We start from the raw sequence: 13,283 nt of genomic DNA on the forward strand, positions 1-13,283 counted from the left end.
TATTCACTGTTTATATTGACTGCCCTTTTAGAGCCCCTTTTGAGATAAAAAAATGTACTTTTTATGAATAAAAAAGAAATTCCACCCCCCCCCCCCATACACACAAGACACTGATCATTAGGTAGGTAATCCTATCTCTTTATGGAAGGGAAGAGGGCGAGTCCTGCAAGGGTACTGGGCAGGGCTCCAGGTGTTAGACAGGACAAAGCTTTATGAAACCCACTGCCAGTGCTGTACCAACGCTACCACCTGAGGGAAAAGGAACATATTCTGCCCTGCCAGGCTTCCTGATGACCTTGGCTGGGCCAAGGAGGCTGCAGGGAGGAGGCTGCTAGGCAGTAGGAGGAGGAACATTGAGCCAATGCAGTCCTCATTCTCTGTACCGTGGGGGAAAGGAACACTGAGAGCATATAATCAGATGGGCTTGAGTGACAATGAAATTGAGAGAGACATGCTCTCCTATCTGCCTTCCAAAAGAGATGAAGAACCATATCACAAATCTGAGAAGGGAAAGGGTAGGATGAACTCAGCCCTGGGAGTTACTGAGGGTCAATAGTTAGAGACAATACAACTGAGGCTGAGAGGGGCCACCATGGGAGACACTACAATTATTTGACTGAGTTCTCTGCTGCAAAGCCTATGTGCTTCTGCATATAGCTGGCTTCCTCCCAACAAACAGAACAAACACTAGAAGAAAACACAGAAGGTCTTCGTGGGCAGGAGAATGATCAGAGGACCATGATTCTTCCCATGTCTACCACCCCCTCCATCCACTGAATTGTGCTCAAGAGCATAGTGTGTGCAGTCTGGGGACCATGCCACTATTGCTACAGTCATCAGAGAACAGGCACAACACACTAGAGGAGCAAGCTGCCCTGGTAGATGCTGGGTGGGCTTCAGCAAGGGACTGGTTTGAGAGAAGCTGAAAAGGAACACACAGCAGCAGGAATGCATGAGTCTGATAAACACACATACCCCAATCTCGCCTTTCCTTCTCCAGGAATCCTGGTTAGGAGAGTGGGGACCAATGCCCTGACAGCCCAAGCATCCATCCAGATCCCTGGAAGAATTCTTTTACCATCCAACCTATAGTGAAGAAGTGATAGCACAAGGTGATGGCCAGGGACTTAGCTAAAAGCTGTCTGATCAAGACTTCAAGTAGAAGTCTTGATGGAGTTTTTCAAGTTTGGATAACTCACCAAGGTCATCAGTGACTTAGTAGAAATATGAAGAAACAGGGACCAACAGGTTATTAGAAGGTGGAGTACAAGGACCAACAGATGCACAATTACAAAAAAAATCCTCAGGCCGAATTTAGTCCACCTAGAATGCCACTCACGGAGTGGACACTGGGTCCTGATCCTAGTCCAAACTGAGCACTTCATAACTGTATATGGAGATGAACATGCAGGAAGTGTGGGAAGCTTTTGTCAATGGCAAGGAGTCTGAGGAGTCAGCAGGCATCAGCTCCCTTAGGAGGATCTTGTGGGCATGCTGCTGTTGACAACAGAGAAATCTCTGGATGACGGAGATGGTGCCCACAACACACTGACTCCAGGAAGGTGTGTTCCTCCTCTGAGGGCTGAGGGAAAACAAAGGCAGGGGATGTGAATGCTCCTGTCACTTCACCATCTCTGTACCATAGAGCTCCAGGCAGGGAGATGGGACATGTAAGGATGGCCACTGATGACTCAACTTGTTACAGGGGAGTAGAAAGAGCTGAGTGGGCACCCAGAACGATCTACCCTTTTGCATGGAATAGCCAGTCTGTACTTAGGGAGTCAATGTTAGCTCTTGGAAGGTAGAACACCACATGGCCTGGAGATAAGATTTCTCCCTATGGTTTGGAGACTACATCTGGGATACTTATCTCTAAATCTCCATCCTTCTGTGACATCTACTCTGGTCCCCTGAGGACTAGATGTCAGGGCCAGAGACGGGGTTCACCAGCCTCCAGTCCAGCAGGTCCTGCTGTCAGGCCTTTGGGAATCTAGCGCAGACAAGAGCCTCCAGAGCTGGTGCTGGGTAAGCAACATTCACTGACAGCACCCAGCACTGAGGGATTCTTCATTGACACTTTGTCCCTAGAGAAACAGCATGGGCACACCACAGGGCTGCATTGGATGGCCTGGCTCCTCCCATGCCAGGGGCAGTTGCAGCCTCTGCCAAGCTTTCCCCAAAGACTAGAAATGGGGAGGTGACACAACCCAGGGAAACAATCTAACAGCAACAATGCTAAGCAGTCACCTCTCTACTGATTAAAAAAGGAGAAAAAAGATTGGACTGTAATAACATTTAATCCCCAGAAGCTAATCTAAATGCAACACTCAAAAGAAAACAAAAGTGGCACAAAAGAGATGCGCCCAGCCCCTGCCTTCAGGGATACTGGCTTTATTCCCACAGTGAGCACATTAATAGAGCTGGGGATGAAATGCCATTTCTGTCTTTGTAAGGGGAGGGGATTACCAAACTGTTGTCTCTAAGCTCAATTTTAAGTCATGGATCTCTGAACATGAAGAAAGCCTGGAATTGAGGTAGCACTTCCCAGAAGCCCATGGCCAGTGCTACCAGGTGGTGTTGGCTCGACAAGTATGGGCTCCAGGCCCTTAGAACACACATAGTAAAGACATGTCATCTTATAGTCCTCAGACTTGCTCCTCTCCCTTCCCTGCTCAGATGCTGGTAGCCTGCAACACAGGAGGTTACAGCACACAAACAGGCCCGGTCAGGAGTCCCACCTTTCACCTGCATCTGTGCTGCATGGAGCCCTCTCCAACTCTCAGCTGTGCAGCTGTTGTCACTGTCTCCCACACTGTCTTGTTTTGCTTCCTTTATAGCACTTTGTCTCATTCAGTTCCAGCTCTCCAAGAAATGCAGGCCTGCTCACCCTTCCCATATCATTCTGCATGTTCCTTCACACACTGTGTTTTTGTCTCATTCACTGCTGACAGTTTTGCTGCCTGGGAGTAGGAGCCTTGGGTCCTGTCATTCTCTGTCCCTGGAACACTGCAATCTGTGGCTGAGGAATGGGTGAGTCATTCCAGCTGGCAGCACTGAGCCCTGTCTCTGCTCTCAACACTATCACTTCGTCCTCCCCAAGGCTGCCAGTTATCTTTCTAAAGCACAAACCCAATCCTATCAATTCCCCCACTTAAAGCTTTTTTTTATGACTTGCTGCAGCCTGCAGAACAAGTTCCAAATGGCTTTTGTGCACTGCTGGTCTTGTGTCCAGAACTAGCCTCAATTCTCAGCTTTGCACAGTAAAAACAGTTAGCCCAGGCCTGCCTTCCTCACACTTCACCAGAATCTTCCCATAGGTTCCTGTTCACCCCAGTGCCTGAGCACAGAGTTGCCTGCTTCATCTCTCTAGGCTGCCTGGTGAAGCTCACTGAACTCGGATGATCCACAGAGTTTGGTTCACGGCACTATCCAACAGTTCAGGTAGAGACAGGCATGTCAAAGTCTCTGTTCCAGGGAGCCTCACTTACATTTCATAGCTTCCATAGCTCCAAATGGCCACTGTGTCCCCGAGAGTACCTTGAGTGCTTGAAATGTTTTTTGGTTACAAAGATGAAGTAACAAAGCTCCTACCAGCAAGAAGCCTGAAGTCTGCAGACTGCGATGACTAGGTATGGATGAAAAGCCATTCATAGGGGCAGTGGAAGTATCCTACCTCAGGTTCTATGGGCACGGTGCAGATTGGACTAGATAGTGTGGAGGCAGGGGCATTGCCAAGATGCTTTGCGGAGACCTGGTTGAGACAAGAGCAGTGAATGCTGTGTGGGAAGAGGGTGTGCATAGGCAGGGCTGCCTGGCATCAGAGGCAGCAAGGACCACATCTCATCCTTATCTGAGGAAGGAGGCCTGCACCAGGTCAGAGGTGACATCACTCACCCTTGGGTTTAGGGAGAAAGGATGATGAAAATAAGAAGGGGAGGAAGTTTCCAGACAAATACAGCAGCCCCCCCCCCCCCCCCCCAGGTTCCTTCTGCCAATGGTGGGCCCAGGGACCAGAACCCAAGCTATGTATTAGTCCCATATAGTGCCACAGTAAACTACGTGGCAGCTCTTTCTGGGAGATGTATGTTGATGGTTCACCAGAGAAGGAGAGGCACTGGATAACACGAGCCACACCCTGAGTACACCCCACACTACTACTTCTCCTTAAAAACTTCTGGTAGAAGACGGAGGTTTGACATTACGAAGGCTGCAAGTCATGAAGTTCTTTCCTAGATCTCACTTGAGTTTTCATAGCTGCAGTTTCAGGTCTCTGGCTTTGCTATTTCTCAGATAAGATTTGTTACTCCAAGGAGTGCCAGAGGGCCTGCTGTTAGCTTTTTCTAAAGCCACACGCTAGACCTGACTTTCCTGTGAGGCACCCAGTCCTTCCCTGTGGGGTCTCTCAGTGTCTTCAGCCAGGGCCTGCATGATCTAAGTCCTAATCACTTAGGCTGACATGACACAGCAGAACACAAAACTGCTGGCAATTCCTACATTTCATTTGCTCTCTTTGTCTTAACTGTCCCCAGCCCTGCATTCTTGGGTGTTGGCTTTGGTCACTGAGGTCCTCAACCCCTGGAAAGACTCCCTGCGCTCCATAACAGCTGCACCCCAATGAGCTTGTCTGTGTCTCACAGGTCCACGATGGGTGTTTTTTTCTTTCCCTGATAAAAACAGAGATAGGTCTGTGAAGCAAAGGACACGGTCAACAAGACAAAATGACAGCCTACAGAATGGGAAAAGATCTTCACTAACCCCGTATCAGACAGAGGTCTGATCTCCAAAATATACAAAAAAATTCAAGAAATTGGTCATCAGAAGAACAAATAATTCAATAAAAAAATGGCCATATCAGACAGAGGTCTGATCTCCAAAATATACAAAGAATTCAAGAAATTGGTCATCAAAAGAACAAATAATTCAATAAAAAAAAAATGAAGCACAGACCTAAACAGAGAACTCTCAACAGAGGAATCTAAAATGACTGAAAGACAATTAAGGAAATGCTCAACATCCTTAGTCATCAGAGAAATGCAAATCAAAACAACTCTGAGATTCCATCTAACACCTGTAAGAATGGCCAAGATCAAAAACACTGATGACAACTTATGCTGGAGAGGTTGTGGGGAAAAGGGAACACTTCTGCCTTGCTGGTGGGAATGCAAGCTGGTACAACCCCTTTGGATGTTAGTGTGGCAATTTCTCAGAAAATTAGGAAACAACCTTCCTCATGACCCAATAATACCACTTTGGGGTATATATCCAAAGGATACTCAATTGTGCCACAAGGACATGTGCTCAACTGTGTTCATAGCAGCATTGTTTGTCATAGCCAGAACCTGGAAACAACCTAAATGCCTCTTGACAGAAGAATGGATAAGGAAAATGTGGTATATTTACACAATGGAGTACTACACGGCAGAAAAAAATAATGACATCTTGAATTTTGCAGGAAAATGGATGGAGCTAGAAAACATCATTTTGAGTGAGGTAACCCAGACACAGAAAGACAATTATCACATGTACTCACTAATAAGTGGTTTTTAAACATAAAGCAAAGAAAACCAGCCCACAAATCACAATCCCAGAGAACTTAGACAACAATGAGGACACTAAGAGAGACTTACATAGAGCTAATCTACATGGGAAGTAGAAAAAGACAAGCTTTCCTGAGCAAATTGGGAGCATGGGGACCTTGGGAGAAGGTTGAAGGGGAGGGAGAAACAGGGAGGGGAGCAGAGAAAAATGTGGTGTTCAATAAAAATCAATAAAAAAGAAAACAGAGATAGGGCCTAGGTCTGAGGAGAGCAGGTCTAGCCCTTTGCAGAGGCTAGTCTTCTGTCAAGAGGAGAGCAGCCCTAATCTTTACTCCCCCACACTGCAATTCCCTTTAGTAATCTTCTAAGTTTTAATTATACAAGCTACTTACAAATACACATTGTTTAAAAATGATCACTTCAGACAATGGTAGTCTCATTTGGCACTGTCAAAAACCCTGAGCTCCTCTGAAGTGGCCATGGTCAGCGCTGGTTTCTACTAGGCTTTTCCCTGCCTCTCTATATCATGGGCCACACCCCCATGAGGAGAGCATCAGGTGCCATGTGGCAGTTGGGCACAGAAACAGTAGCCAGGGTCTGTCTTCTGTGCCTACCCACTTCACTATGGCTCACTCTCTATGGCATCTGCTATCCAGAGTCAATAGTTGAGGAGCTTCTACAGCTGCAGGGAGCTGCTCTGCTGTTTTACGCCTACCAACAACTGCAGTGCTCCATCCACAGCTGGGTATGCCCAAAGTACTGCTGGGGCAGGCTCTTCAAGGACAGCTGCTGGGTGCCAGCCTCCCTCCCCTGGCCCTTGTGGCTCCAGATTCAGTTGTGACCACACCCTGTGTATGAAGGGCAGGGTGTGCTTGCTAATATGTGAGCTAGCACCAACAGTGCATGTGGGTCACACACTTTGCTAGAGGCTTAACAAGCATCCTATGCTGTCTAAACACCCTGCAGAACTATGCCTCAGTAGTTCCGCTATCTGACACAGGCTGTACCTTAAGTTGTGATCGGCATAAGCACTTGACTGACCTCAAAGCAGGGTGTGACCCTGCTGTCTGTGGCAGAGGCTCCCACAGAGAAGTATGTTTTCACTCCCAACCCTGCCTGCCACCCTGGAACATTGGTTCCCTCACCTACTACTTGGTACACTTCTACCATGCCATGTTTTGGGCTGGGCTGTGGGGACATAGAGCAGTGTGATACTAGATGAGCTCTGGATGACAGGACAGCAAACAGAAAAGGGGCTTAAACAAGCATGGTCTAGACAGAAAACAGAGGACATGCTATACAGAAAGCAGGTTGTACAAGGACATACAACCCAACAGTGTTCTGAAAGCAGGAGCCAAACACAGTCTCAGATTCGCAATTCTGTCCTTAGAATTCATCTGACCCAGGAGTGGCAAAAGGGTTTCAGTTCAAATGCTTATCTAACTGCTGTTATTAGGCACAGGAGGGCAATGCTGAAAGTAGCCTGGGGACCACATTCAGGTTTGGTGAGTGTATACTGGGGTCTACTTGAGATGTCTACCCCACTGCTGACTGGAGCAGCTGAGCATCCAACCTTTTACCTATACACACCATGCTTTAGACATAATTCTTTTTCAAGGCTCTTCCTTCCCCCAAGAGCCATCACTTTGCAGTGGCATGGGAGTAATGTCCTGCAGCTTAGAAAAGCTCAAGTGCATGCACATGTGTATACTCTTCCTCCCTCCCTTCCCCCCATCTGATGGCACTAAGGCAGCCAGCCAGTCTATGTATTAGTAAGCAATTTGTCCCTGCCTTGAGGTAGAGTTGGGGAAGCCAAGTGAAGAAGCATGGAAAACTGCCTCCCTGGCCACCCTGTGATCATCACAGTGGTCTCTGTAAGAATTTGCACAGGAAGATACAAGGCTTGTCTCAGTTTCTATACCAGGACACTATATCTGAGAGACCAATTAACCTACCATAGCCACCTTGTCTTTCTGCATGGATACCAGCCTGAAGAAAAGCCTGAGAAAAAGATGGCAGACAGGGTATCACAAAGCACCTGTGTCATGGTGTTCACTCACTGGATGCACTGGTCCACCTCTGAGGATCCTTGGTTTGTAGATGAAGTTATAGCTAAGGTAACTAAACAAGGGATTGAGTCACTGGCATGGCATGAGTTCAGATGGAGCTGAATGCTACCTGCATTAAGAATGTTGAAAGAATACCACTTTATTTGGTGTTCTAATCATTCTGTCATCAGCTCACTAAATAGATGCAAGCTGAGGGACTCAGTTTGTAGGCAGTTTATAGGTGGAGGAAGGTCACCCATTACAGTCTGTATTGCAATTCCTGTCTTCTAGGGAGGCTGGCAGCTCAATCAGCAAGTTCCAAGGGACTTTAGTCAGAGATCCTGGGCAAAATCCTAGGAGCACAATGATTCAGTTTCTGGAGACAGTTTACAACTCTCTTCCTCTTGGCCTGGTTGTTCTAGACTCTCTAAGGCTGGCTCTTTGTGCTCCAGAAGGACAGTATAAGCTTCCTGACAATGAGAAGCCAAGGCAGGCTGTGAATGAATCCCACTGGGAGAGGACTAAAGGTTGTCATAAAAAATAGATGTGACACAATAAATGCAGGATGTTCCCTGGGGTCTTAATCTCTTCCTTCAGAAAGCCAGAGCAATCCACCCACGGTGCATGAATGAGGTGGAAGGGCATACACACACTTTGGGTGTTCATATTTACGCCAACAACTCAATTCTTCCAAAGCAAAAGTCCCCAAATGGTAACTGTCAGCCTCACCAAGAAGAGTCTTCAACTGACCCAGAGGCCAGAGTCATCAGGACCTGACTCAGGCCTCTGGAGATAATAGGAGGTTTCTAGGACCATCCCCCTGTGCTGCTGGAGTAGTACTGCCAAATTTGCTTTAAGACTTCCTGTTTTTTGAACTTGCAAGGCCTTTCTCTGCCTGCTGAGTACAGCCATTCCCCAGAGGCTGTCAGCTCTGCCTCAGCAGCAGTGAAGCAATAGAGGGAGACCCACATTCCCTTGCCATAAAAGCCAATCCTTGCAGGTGTCTAAGTACCAAGGAAACCAGGATGAACAGGCCAGGACCTGAGAAGGGAGCCACACAGAGATGGATGCGCATTCTTGGGCCACTTTCCCATAGCATTTCTATCAGCTCATGGCTTCAGCGAAGGTCAGGAGGTCAGTAGGGTGATCTCATGGGGACTCAGAGAGACAGCACTCCTTGTGAGACAGCCATACAACTAGCTCAAGGCCTAGGTGGGAGGCTAGAAACACGCAGTTTTTTTTTTCTTTAAAACACTTATAAATTCCTGAGATACTTAAAATAAGAGGCTAAGAAGCTCATGGAAAGGCCGCAGAAGGGCCAAGGGTGTTTCTAGAAGGCTCCCACAACTGAGAAAACTAAAACCACGGTTCAGAGTTTTAAGAAGGAAACATTCTGGAGAGCCACACCCTGGGAATAGGGTGACTCACCTGACCGTCAGGAAGACTATTCAAGCTTAGTTGAGTCAGCTCAGTCCCTGAGAATAAAAAGACCTGCTTCATTCAAGCAGCCACCAAAGACATCTCTGAAAAAGAACCACAACCAAAGCGTCTATGGTCTTGACATGCAATTGAGAAGCACCAGGAACACAAAGAAACGGTCTAAGATGGAGAAGGGTAGCAGAAGCAGACCTCAGATGGGTTCGAAATAAACATAGCTAACATAACCAAGAAAAGACACACCAAAGGGCAGATGCTCATCAGACTGGACAGCCTTTAAGAGGGGCATCAATAACTGGGGAAAATGTGATAATTGATTCAGAGCTCAGTCAGAGGCAAACTTGCCCCCATGAAGAAAGGGCCAGTGAATCCAAGTTCAATTGGAACACCAGGCTAAAGCAATGAGATCTTAATAGATAGTGAAAGCAGAAAAGCAAAAACAAAACTAAGAGACACATGCAGCGGTAATCCACATCTGGAAGCCTAGAGAGGAGAAGGTAAGGCAGCAGAGAAGGATATTTGCCTAGAGAATGCCAGAAAATGCCTAAGACTGACATTGGTGCTAAAATCTGAGACATGAACCACCAAAAAAGAAAAAGGAAGAAAATCCATGCCTAAATATGCCTTGTTAAAAGTGCTAAAAGTCAAAGACAGAGACATCTTAAAAGAATCTCAGTATAATGATGGTAGCATCAATATCAACAGAAGAAGACGTCAACATAAAAATCTCCTAAGAGATGAAAATGACTGCTGATCCCATCTCAGTGACAATGGAGTAGAGATGCCCTAGACAAATATGAATAGAAAGGTTTTTATTAGGAAATTACACTAAGAGAAACACTAAAGGAAGTTTTGTTTTTCTGTGTGTGTAGGGGGGTGTCTCACTTTGTAGCCCAGGCTGTCCTCAAACTCATGTTCCACCTACCTCAGCTTCCAATCACTGGGGTTACACGTGTGACCATCAGGCCTGCACCCTCAGTTCTTGAGTCAGAAGGACGTGACCGCAAAGAAACAATGCGTAAGTCTAGTCAGCAGCGACAGCAGTGACAGCATGCGACCTAGAACTTTACCCAGTGAATGAGTGTGGGACATGTCCATTGCAGAATTCCCTTTTAACTGCACACAGACCGCATCAGCTAGTCCTCTCCTTTTTCTGACTAGCTAAAACTGGCACTTAGAGCGCATTCTTTTCTTACCCACCTCACTTTCCCTTCACCCTCAGCAGGTAGGTTTTGGTTCTTTACCTAGAGGGGTGACTCATATCTCATTCCTGAAGTGTCTGGGTCATTTATCATCCTTCCTGGATTGGGTTGTTATGGTTTCCTACTGACCTTAATCATAAGGCATGGAAACACTAAGAGGTACCTTAAAGGACTCCTGCCTCCAGGCACATTTTCCTTACCTCCACTGAGGAGAAACAGTTCAATTTCTCCTTTGGTGGTCTGGAACACTCATCCTTGCTAACAGTAAAGTTGTAAAGGACAATCACGAGCCCAAAGTGGCCAGGGAAATCTAAGCTTCCAATTCAATGGGATTGTTGTACCGTCTAGCAGAAACACTCCCTGCTATGGAATCAAAAATTCTTTCCCAGAAGAACAAAAGGTCGTAGAAACAAGAAGTAGAGATGTGAATGCTAGTTCTCAATTAATTTTTTCCAGTTCAGGAGCCTTGCCATGATGATGGTGCTGCCCACATTTGGGGCAAGTCTCCCTCGTCAGGCAGATCTCTCTGCAAACACACTCAAAGACACACACACACAGAGGCGTCTCCTACGTGACTCCAAATCCAGTTGAGCTGACAGTGAAGAGTAACCATGGAGGGCTACCAAAACAGATCATATACTGGATCATAAATCAAGCTTCCAAACATTTTCAGTTTCCTGCTCTCAAGTCACTAATTACCAAACTAAATTAGAGAACAATCACACCAAAAGCAGAAAATCCTCCAATGTTTAGAAAATCATCAATACATTTCTTCAACAGAAGAAATCAGAATTAAAAGTAGAAAAAATGAATTGTAATGAAAATATATCAGCCCAGAACTTAAATGCTGTAGCAAAGCTATAGGCTCAAAAGAGTTTATAGGCATGACCGGAGATAAAAGAAAGGAAATAAAGCTGGGTGTGGACATTATCCACTGTTTATCCACAGTGAACTGTTCTGAAGAAATGTGTTGTTAGCAACATCATGTGAACAGAAGAGAGGCTTATTATTGATCCCTTAAATCAGCTAAATAAAGCGATACAAACCTAGATGGCATGTGTCAGTCACTGGGTGTGGTCCCCTGATGCAACTGAAACATTGTACCCGTAAGATGTTGGAAGCCACTGTCCATGTCACACAGCAGACTATTAATGTGGAATGAGCACATGCTAAAATAATGACCAAGAGTAGTCTGGTATATTGAGTACTAAACCAGCAGCATGGCCACATGTGATCACCAAGCATGGTATGCGGCACACAACTGCATGTGCTGTTGTTTTACAGCACTGGCTGCTGGAGGTCTGTGTGCACAGATCACCAGACAGATGTGAATGCTGTGGAAGTGTTCAGCCCCACTGCGATCTTCTGGGGCTACCACCCATGCAGTAAATTGCACATGGAAGCACTTTGCATTTTTTTTTAAAGATTTATTTATTATTTTATTTTGTATATGGTATTCTGTCTGCATTTACCCATGCTGGCCAGAAGAGGGCACCATATCTCATTATAGATGGTTATGAGCCATGGTGTGGTTGCTGGGAATTGAACTTAGGACCTCTGGAAGAACAGCCAATGCTCTTAACCTCTGAGCCATCTCTCCAGCCCACACTTTGCATTCTTACAACAAAACTAAAATATGTAATGTCAACATGGTCCCTGCTTACTTCTAGGAACTTCATCTGTGTCTCTCTTCCTGCTCATTACTCTGGCCACACTGACCGTCTTTCAGTTCCTTAAGGGAACCACATGACTTCTTGTCTCGGGGCTTTTGCACTTGCTAAAACTAGCTTCCCCTTCCTTTCTGGCAGCTTCTCAGCTGGGAGGAGTGAGTTCAAATGTCATTTCCTCTGCAAAGTCCAGCCTAGGTCAGGTTCCTTGGCTGGGCATTTCAAACTCATTCTCCCCATCTTTCACAGTACTAGTGGACCACAGTGAACATTTGTCTGGGAAGTAGCTTTCTCTGAAATCCAGTGGAAGATACTGTCTTCCGTATCTCAAATGTCAGTAGGCTCTTCCTGGCAGAGGCAGAAGCTGCCCCGTTCCTAGCTAAAACCTCAATTCTAGCATGCCTTCAGGAACAAGACCTACGCCACGTGTGGCAAGTGAACAAATAAAAACAATGACAGAGTTTACCATCTCAGTAATCATTCGGTTTACTCAGAACTGTTAGCAATGCTCCACTGTCTTGGAAGGAAACTCCCACCGTTTCTGCCACCAGCAGCTGGCATTCATTCCTGTGACATTTACAATGCAATTTGCAATCATTTGCTAATCCGAAAAATCTCACAAACATTTTTTCCTTTGATATTTAAGGAAAATACTTTCTAACTTTGCACTGTTTACTACATGAGGGAAAAGACAGTATTCTGGAAACTCTATCAAATCCTTCTCCACCGAGCAAGTGCTGTGAAGTGACTCAGTGGCTGCCGTTATTAACATCTCTTAGTACTGACTGGAGCTGAGATTCACAGACGCTCACAAACAACATCTACTTCTTAAACACGGTCCTGAAGGCTGGAGAGCATGCAGTTCAATGTAGGAGCTCCACAGCCCTGCTTCATGAACAGCGCTTTCTTCCTGTGTCTTCTCAGGGTAGGAGGGACAAGGCGATGCCCTGGTGTCCCATTCATATGGACACTGGTCCCACTGAGAAGACTCAACATGCATGACCCAATCATCTTTCAGAGACCCAGCATGGTTTCTGAAGAATGCTAACTTAGCCTCTAGCCAAAGGCCATGCTGCTACCACCACAACCAGCTGACAACATCCCATAGGTTCCTTCTGTACAGTCTTGCTGCACCATCATATAGAGTATTACAGTGTATCCTATTTGGAGGTGGGGAAATGGCGGCCTCACAGAGATCTTAGAAGGACAGCAGAAGGGCTAAAGAGATGCTCCATGGTTAAGAGCATGTAATGTTCTTGAAAAGGACCTGAGTTGGGTTCCTGGCACTGATGCTGGGTAACTAACAGTTGTCTGTCTGTCTGTCTATTTGTCTCTCTCTCTCTCTCTCTCTCTCTCTCTCTCTCTCTCTCTCTCTCTCTCTCTCTCTCTCTC

The 13,283-nt window shown here is 46.2% G+C and overlaps 1 protein-coding gene across 1 annotated transcript in view; it reads right to left on the bottom strand.

The window, feature by feature from the left end:
- The window catches only part of Chchd6 (coiled-coil-helix-coiled-coil-helix domain containing 6), a 235,316-nt gene that overhangs the window by 22,943 nt on the left and 199,090 nt on the right, over positions 1–13,283 (bottom strand). The gene's annotated exons all lie outside the window — the stretch shown is intronic.

The sequence above is a fragment of the Microtus ochrogaster genome, unplaced genomic scaffold, assembly GCF_000317375.1.
Source record: "Microtus ochrogaster isolate Prairie Vole_2 unplaced genomic scaffold, MicOch1.0 UNK1, whole genome shotgun sequence".
NCBI lineage: Eukaryota > Metazoa > Chordata > Mammalia > Rodentia > Cricetidae > Microtus > Microtus ochrogaster.